This window comes from Panicum virgatum, chromosome 3K, assembly GCF_016808335.1.
Source record: "Panicum virgatum strain AP13 chromosome 3K, P.virgatum_v5, whole genome shotgun sequence".
Lineage (NCBI taxonomy): Eukaryota > Viridiplantae > Streptophyta > Magnoliopsida > Poales > Poaceae > Panicum > Panicum virgatum.
In genome coordinates, this window is record NC_053138.1 from 33,327,781 (window position 1) to 33,337,024 (window position 9,244).

Below are 9,244 nucleotides of genomic sequence, written 5' to 3' on the forward strand. Positions count from 1 at the left end.
AAAAGGCGGCAAGATCCTTCGCAGGCTGCTAGTGCTAGGCTCCCACCAGAGTTTTTAGCATTACTCAACCAGTGTTTGGCATTGCAGCTCCAATAAACAACTAACATAGTAATTTTAGCATTACTGCCCATAGCTTAGGTTGAGTACACCAAAGGATACAAATTGTACACACATGGATACATACTGACATGCATACTACTCCTAAATAGAATACATGATGATGATATTTATATGACGACCCATGGATGATGGGAGACAAAAAGTCGAGGCATATGCTAGCTTTTTTTAGATAAATGGTAGAAATATATCCGACTTTTCATTTATCTCAAAGAGATAAATCCAAGCCAATTATTACAAAATGTCTGAAAACAAGGCACACAGCTATGACACACATCGACCACTTAGCACTAGCTGCACCAAGACCAACCACAGTTCATGCACACAAAAGTTCACTGAAAACCAATTATAAATCGAGATAATCATCCATTAGACGCAAACAACTCAAGACATGACGTCTCAAGAACACGACAAGTCCAGGCATGCTAGCTGACACGAGCTAGGGAATTGTAACAAGATGTACTCGTACGCACATAGTCACGAGATACAACACGCGCCGTTGGGGCTTTCGTACAAAATCATCGGCGAAGCCGCTGTCCCCCAGCACCTTCTTTTGCTCGCCACAACCATGTCCTCCCCCATGTCCCGGCCGATCTCCTTACCTATTTGGTCGAACCGAGAGGCCAAATCAGGATCTTGGCTGATCAGTCTAGCGTGTACGGCTACGCAAAGCGATGACAGTGCCTCCTGCTCTTCCACTTTGTATGGACTGTCCAAGGGCATGGAGTACTGGGATGGGCCAAAGTTGTATGTGTAATTGTAATTATTTACTGAGTACATAGGGTACTGGTAGCCTGAGTAGTATATTGGATTGGGAGAGGGTAGCCTGGGCTCTGCTATCGGCCTACAGTCAAGCACTTCCCTCAGCACCTGCGACATGGATTCAGCTTAATTACTTTGTGAGATTTATGTAGTTTGCAGCTTTGCACAACAGGTTGACAGCATGGTAAATAAATTAATTACCACTAGTTGACAACGATTACATACCTTTGGAATCACATCATCGATCATTGCGTTCTTCAGCTTTTGGAAATGAATGTCTTCATTCGTGGTGTAATGACTGCACAGATTCTTCAGGATATCGGCTGCACTCTTTCTATACTCGCTGTTCTTGTCTACAATTACTTTAGTGAGGCTATCAACAGTGCGGCCATCCTTTGCTCCCAGGATCGCGGAACTATTCTCACTTACATAAGACTAGTAAGGTGCCCTTGCTAGCGCCACGAGTAAATTTCAGACGTACACCAAACAACACATGATCCCATGATCCATAGTCCAAACTGAGAAATATATGTTTTACACAAAGGATAGAGTTATTATGTTGATTACACAAACACATCCACAGAGTAAAATTTCCTTCTCGTCTAACACAAAGAATGTCCATATTAAGATGGTCACCAGCTGTGACAGCATCGAGCAATTTTAGCCTCTGCAAACATTGGGAACAAATAAGAGGTATATATGAATATGCCTTCAAAATATCAAAGCAGAGGCCGCCTAAAATGCACCAAATTTTTTGAATTTCCCCAAAATCATGTAGCTAGGTTATTCACGATAAGAAGATAGTATGTTTAAAGTTCCACACGATAAAATACTAAGGACAATGACATCCAGTTTCCAAAAGTTCCAAGTTTTGAAACAGTGGCACCATGGTTCAAATGGTAAATTATGCTACCATGAATTGTTCAGTATCTCTGTATTATTTTTAAGTCTATCGGAGTATAAAACAGTATCTTTGTATAATCAAGCAATCAGCAGCACAAGTGCCAGATTCATTTTTGAAGCAATTCAGAGCTATGAACTATTGCAAAGCTTAACCGAGATGTATAATACCAAGTTACACAGAGTACTTGAACAAAAAATGAACCAAAATTAGGTTCTGATCCCTAATTTCCACATAATTAGGTCATGCATTCTTGAGATAGATTATGCTACTCATACTTGTTTTAGTTCTAAACAATTTGTGCGTTAACTCAATTTACTGCAAAACCAAGGTCTGAAGTAGAAACAAATATATGCTGAGCAGAACGTTGACAGCTAGTGAAACAGACCTTCCAAGGGCCATCAAGTTGCCAAGGGTCTATGTTACCCCAAATTTCACCGTATTGAAGAAAACAATCATTGGCTGGAACGATAGACATGAAAAATGTCAAATAATCCATAAGAGTTTGAATGTGGGGATATATATATAAGGTAATTATAACAGGGTAGGTATAAATATATGAATACAAGTGCAATCATGAGAGAGAAACAAAAATTGCATTGTGCTTTCCTTTTATTATTTAAATGCTAGATTATCATGATGCATATATCTGGAGGACTGCTATGCTAGCTGTTATATGCTGCCTTGAAAGTTTAACACCATATAGTGATAATTAAGTGCTTCCAATCACTTCTGGAACAATACCAATTTCAGCTAGAACTAATCAGAAACAATATCATTGTCCCAGCTGAGACCAATTAGTTGGTTGCCTGACTTATTAACAATCGTAAGAGTACTTATAATCATTTCATGGAACAATACAAATTTCAGCTAGAACTAATCAGAAACAATATTGTTGTCCCTAACTGGGACCAAGAGGCAGCGAGGGCAGGCAAACTCAGTCACTCATCAAGAAGGTGCACGTCAGGCCGGCAGCCAAGCAAATCGCGAGGCGAGCTGGCGGCCGTGCATGGCCGGAGGAGGGCGCGCCGGCCATGGACCCACGCCGCCCAGGGAGGGGGAGGGAGGAGGGCCGCGCCGGTCAAGGAGGGGGTAGGGAGGAGGGCCTCGCTGGCCACGGATGCCATGGACCCCAGCCGGCCAGGGAGGAAGCGGATAACGCCGCCGCCACTGCGGGGAGGGCGAGATCCGGAGCGCGGGAGCGCTGGCGAGGGAGCGCTGCGAGGACGCGCGGCCGGGGTGCCAACCACTTGGTCCCACCGGCGAGGGACCATGCCGCGGGCCACGCCTATCGGAGCCCCGCTGCGCCGCTGCCCCGCTGCTCGCCGCCGCCCGGCCACCCCGCCTCCGAGCTTTGAGCTAGGCCGCCGCCTGTTGCTCGCGGCTGATATCCATGACGCTGGGGAGGGCCCGTGACACCGGAGCTCGGAGCTCCATTCGCCGCCGTCCGGCCCCGATCCGCTCGAGGGAAGAGCGGATTCGCGCAGCGGCAGAGCCGAGGCGGTGGTGGCGGAGCACCCGAGGCGAGGACGGCGGCGGCACTCGGATGTTGGGGTGCCGGGGCCCCCGCAGTGGCGAAACAATCCCGACAGGGCGGTGTGTCCCTCTGGCGTGCGGAGCTCCAGCGACGGACAGAGGCGCGGCGGTGGGGGCCGGATCTATAGCGTGATGCGAGCGGCGGCGGCGTTCAGCTCCGTGGTGCGATGCGTGCGGCAGACGCGGCACGGTGGAGGGCGGCGTGCGGCCGACGCGATAGGGAAGACCGAGGGTTCGAGGGAGGTTTGTTTTGTTTTTCTCGATTGATTTTCGTTTAACCGCGCCAGGTGGGATTCGAACCCTGGCGGAACGGCCTGCATCCGGCGGTGGCGGGCCTCAACGCGGGGCTGGCCGGCAGATCACATCGAGGGGCTGGTAGGGGCCGCTGTGTGCCGTAGATCTTCACAAACATAAATTACTGGGTACAAATTTTTGAGTGTATGAATCTGTGGCTCCTCAGCGGAGATAGTTTCTATGTGTGATCATAGCTAAATTTCCATCGGTGCTTTAGGGGATTGGAGATGGAGATACAAATTTTCGAGTGCATGAATCTGTGGCTCCTCAGCGGAGGTAGTTTGTGTGTGTGACCATAGCTAAATTTACATTGGTGCTTTAAGGGATTGGATTGGAATAGCTGCGCCAGCGATTCACCTTCCATTTTTTTCACAGAACTCTTGCCATCGCCGCCGCTCTGTATTACAACCATTATGACTGATCTCTGAAGCTCTTCTTTCACTTTGCACTATTGGGGCCGTTGAGCATACTCTCCAGGGTGTCAGAAACAAGGATTATATCACTTTGCACTTTGCATCAATGACGAATAGCTTTTGTCACAGAAGAGCTCAAATTTGTCGTGCAATGAATTCTGTGATGAATTTTGGTTTGTCAAAAATGGAGCATCGAGTTAGATTTGCCTTGACGAAACAGCTGAAACGTCACTAAAATGTTTTTTCGCAATGAAAGAAAATTTCTTCGCGGAACAATTTTTGCTTCGTTGACGCGTCGCTGAAACGTAACTGGACGCCCAGATCCACGTGTACACGTCCACACTGGCAGGGGCCGTAGGACACGCTGGTGCTCCACGTGGCTTCGTCCATGCTGGCAGGTAACGTGGCAAGCAGCACGTGTCGCAAAGAGGATAGCGATGTGGTGAGCTGGTAGCAGTCCACGTGGCGATATGAGCAAAGGACACATGTCAGTTTATTTTCGGTGGCGTGTCATCTTCTAGTTTTTTCATGTGTCCTTTCTCGATTCGACCACATGTCATTCTCTCGGTGACCCACATGTCATTTCCTTTTTTGTCCACATGTCGTGTGCCTATTGGTCAACGTGCTACTTTCGAGTTGCTGCACGTGGCGTTTTATGGATGTTCCACGTGTCGATTTTCGTTTGTTCCACGTGTCATTTTCATACAGTTGCATATGGTGCTTTCGTCAAAGAACTTTTTAGTGGACTGATTCTGGCTGGCGCCAGCCTCCTTTTTATCATTCCATTCTAGCCCGGCCAACTATTTCACCCCAGCTAGCCAAACGGACTGCATTTCGTCACAGAAGAAATGATGCGGCAGGAAATCACAGAAAGGGAGCCACATAAGTTACAACCACATATAGTTTATCACACCACTACATACAATAGATATATAGTTCATCGCAACACAACAGATATATAGTTCATCGCACCATCAAAATAGTTCAGAACCCACAAGCACCGCAGGTAATGACAGAGGATCAGGGCTGAGAAGAGATTCCAGTGACATTTGCCTGCAAGATTCTCTGAAGGGCGAGATTGTTCTCTTCCTGTCGCTTCTTCATGTCCTTATATAGTTGTTGAGTTTTCATGCACCCCGGCCATGACACTGTTGATGGAGGAGCGGTGCATGAAGGATTCAAGAAGTCGATGCGCAGATGTAGGCAGAAGTGCGCCGAGGAGAAGAGGGAGACAAGCTTCACCGGCATCCGGCAGGTGATGATGCCCTCGAGGCCGTGCCTGCAGTCCACTAGCCCACACCGCATCACCGCCTCGCACACGTCGAAGACACGATTGCGGATGGCCAGCTGCCCCTTGAGGCGAATAGGAATGGATGTGGCGCCGCCCGCGCGCTCGCTTGCCACGCGGGCACCTCACCGGCCGACGATGGGTGGAAGTAGCTCGGTTACGGCACTGTGAGGAAGAAGCCCGCAGAAAAAAAAAGCGTGGGAAGGGGCGATCGGGAGGAGCGATGGTGTGCGTATTTTTACGCATAGGACAGGGAGATTTGAAAATTGTTAGGAGATGGAGAACTAGGATAAGAAACTATTGGAGATGATTTTTTCCTTTTTCCCAAAAAAATTAAGGATGGGGAAGTGAGATTGGGAACTCTTGGAGACGCTCTTAGTTCTTTGCTTGTTGAGCTTTTAGTTGCATTCTTTGGACTAGTTAGTAGATCTTAGTGGTTTAATCTTTAGAGTTTTGAGTTCTGATCACATTTTTAGTCATCACGAAATCCACCAGAACCATTCATATTTCCGTTTCCATTCTTCCACCATGAATCCATCTTCCCCAAATTGATTACTAGAAGAAAATAGACTTATATTTTGTTTTAGATGTATGATTCAAGAGTTCAAATACAATCTGGAAAACTTACCTTGTAATCTTTCCAAAGGATCTAACCATGTCTCCAAATTCATTTTGATCGCTCACAATCGCGCTAGAGATTTGCAATCTGCTGTCTGAAACTCGAGATGTCAGTCTGATTTCGAAGGAGTTGTGTGCAGTAATCTTTCTTTTTGTTTATGTGATATTGAAAGAAAAAGAATTTTATCCTTTAAAAAAGGAAGGAAAGAAAGAAAAAGAGCAAAAAAATATAGAAGGGGGTAAAGCAGCTTGTTTCCTTGCATTCCTTTGCTTGGGTGTGTGACAGTGCTTGTGTTCTGGCTGACATCTCTAACTTGATTTATTCAACTTGCATTGACTAACGTGGTTCAAGCTATACGTTGATTCTTTTTTCTTGCAGCCACCTATAGCTCCACAAATTATCTACTACATCATAGGGTTGTACTTTTGTCATGATTTGTGTTGTTCTTGTTTGCCGCCAACACCTTCTGCAAGTGTGGTAAGAACATGTAAGATCTTGGTTGGACAAGTTTGAGTGAAAATGTAGTGAAGCGCCACCTTTTCTTTAGTTCTTTGGCAACCTCTTGTGAATTTTTTCTGTCTAGTAACCACAACAGTCATGGGCGAAGAAACGGGAACTGGCAGCCTTCCCCATGGTAATTCACATGCTCAACAACATATGGGAACATTTCAACTTGAGGTACATGATGATGTTTTAGCTATGGTCAATTATACCCTACCTTCTTTTGAGGGAAAAATTGACCCTCATGCATACATTGATTGGAAGCTTAAGGTAGATGCAGAATTTGATAATTATGATTTGTCTGAAAAGCAAATGATTCTAACTGCCTCTAGTGCTTTAACTAAATATGCTTTGGGTGAATGGAAACATCTTCGTAGGCACAATAAAGTTCCATCTACATGGAAAGATTTTAAAATGTTTTACTGAGATACATATATTCTTGCATATTATGTCCATCATTTGCAAATTAGACAACTGGAAGCAAGGTAGTAGGACTGTGAAAGAATACTATCATATCTTTAAGATTTGTATCATGTTTGGTGGATTAGATGAATGCATGGAAGATGTTATGAGTAGGTTCATGCGAGGGTTCAATTCTGAAATCTGAACCATGCTCATCCCTGAAACATGAGACCATGTCTCTTACTTGTTTTGTCTTGCTCGTAAGGCTGAAAATCATATGTTATCATCTATGAATACTTGCAAGAATGATGTGACCCATGATCATTCACATTTGTCCACTCTACATGCTAACATAGAATAGCAAATAGTGGAACCCATTGCTGATTTGCCTTGTCACAATGTGTTTTGCTTGCTAAACCTTGTGACAAAGACGAGTTCTATCACACGCCTGTTTCGTCACCACAACTAGAGATAGAGCACTCTATTGTTCCACTTTTGTTGCCTAACATTTTTTAGGAAGATGAGAACAATACCATAGAGTACATTGAAGAAATTTAGCTGGAATGCCCACAAGAGAGTAAAAAAAACGCCTACAACATTGCAAGAGAGGTAATGCAGCCGATGCTAGAATCACTTATGGTACATTTGCACCCGTTGAAATGAATCTGTCCCATAAAGATGTTAACCTCCAACAATCTTTGGTGACATCACTTGCTACCTTGCCTTTGTCGTTAGCTGCATGTGTTTCTAATGATAATAAGGAGTTGCATGATAATGTTGTATATTTACCAATGAAAAAAATAATGCACCAACATGTTAAATCTATCTTGAATGATATACATGATGTTTCTCAATATGTTCATTGCCTTGTTAGCAAGAAGGATGAGCTGGAACTATTGTCCTCTTTCAATACATTAGGTTGTATTGAATTTGATATTCTTTGTAATCTGAATTGTCTAAAAGAGAAACTTAAAATTGATTTTGGCTTGCTAAGTTTTCATCATTGTTCGTTTCATGCTATTGGCAAACATGACAGCAAAGGAGAATACATGGTGCATAAAGTTTATATTTGCTCTAACATGAAAACTCCTTTTGGGCAGCAACAACATGATCATATAATAGACTGCACTAATGCAAGTAATGTCTTGCATAGTTCTTCTACTTTTGTTCTTAGGCAACAAGTTCAGCCACAAGAAAGCGAGCAACATTCATTGTAGCCATGCAACATTGGCATTGCTCCATGTGCCGGCAAAACAAGTTCCTTGGCTGCCCATTGGACCAAGCTAGGGATGGCTTATTATCGAGACAGGGAGGATGATGGGAGCATCCCCGTCATGACTATACACACAAGGTCACCGTTCCAACAACATGAGAACTTCACTATGTTTGCTTTCAACAACAACTTGGCTGCAACAACCTCGACATGCTCAACATCAACCTTTTCCCATTCAGTTTGGAACAATGGGCTCAAGCTATGCACATGCCCATCCCTTGGTATTTGCAATCGAGTCCCCCTGGCCTCCTCCTTTAGTGCTTATGGGAGGACTTGGCGTTGTGGTTGATTTTAAACTATGATCATGGATCGTTACCCCTCGACGCACAGCGCAGCGGAAGATGCATCGGAGTAGACTCATCCAACGTAGTCGCACGTCAAAGCAGAGAAGTAGTCATTCACGTCGCGAACGGATTGTCTCCTCCTCGCTGATCAGTGCCGCAACAGCAGCAACGCCTCCACGAAGTCCACACGTACATGTGGGAATGCCGATGGCCGGTGTGCTAGCACTGCGTGCTCCGCTAGGGTTTTGTGGCGAGGTGGAGAGGCGGCAGCATCTAGCTACTACTAGATTTTAGGCATATGGCATCGGGGCAAAAATCGTGGCAATAGGCATAATATAGTTGCAATAGGTACAAACTACAACTACGAAATTTTGGTTGCAAGCCGTTGCAATTAGCTTTGAGGCAATAGGTGCTTTGTAACAATATTTGTGTCATGTTGCGATACTTCTAATTGCCATGCAAGAAAGCGTTGCATTAGTTAGTTGTTACAACTTCGGATGTCGTGGCAGAATCATGTATATAGTTGCTACGGACAAACAATGTGGCAACAGATTGTTTAGCCACGGCTAATGTCGTGGCAATAGGGGGTATTGCCACACATATATTAGGTTGTGATTGATCGTATGGCGACAAAAACAATTTGGTTGCAATAAACTATATTGCCATGAAACATGTATGGTGGCAACAATAAATATTGCAACAAAAAATAATTAGAAGCCAAAAAAGATGCCGCAACAACATATAGTTCGAGGTTACTAACTATTATTGCATCATTTAATAATGGTTGCAAAAGCATGTTTCGATACAACTAGATTTGTGGTAATAGTTTGGAGCAACTAAGTACACTCGTTGCA

General features: G+C 44.6%; 1 long non-coding RNA gene across 1 annotated transcript; it reads right to left on the minus strand.

Annotated features, from left to right (window-relative positions):
* Positions 1–448: 448 nt before the first annotated feature.
* On the minus strand, positions 449–3,579 carry LOC120699050. The gene is made up of 3 exons (XR_005685176.1): positions 2,169–3,579; positions 1,105–1,546; positions 449–987 (listed from the first exon to the last, which is right to left on the minus strand). It is a non-coding gene; the product is annotated as an uncharacterized LOC120699050 (long non-coding RNA).
* Between the last annotated feature and the right edge of the window lie 5,665 nt (positions 3,580–9,244).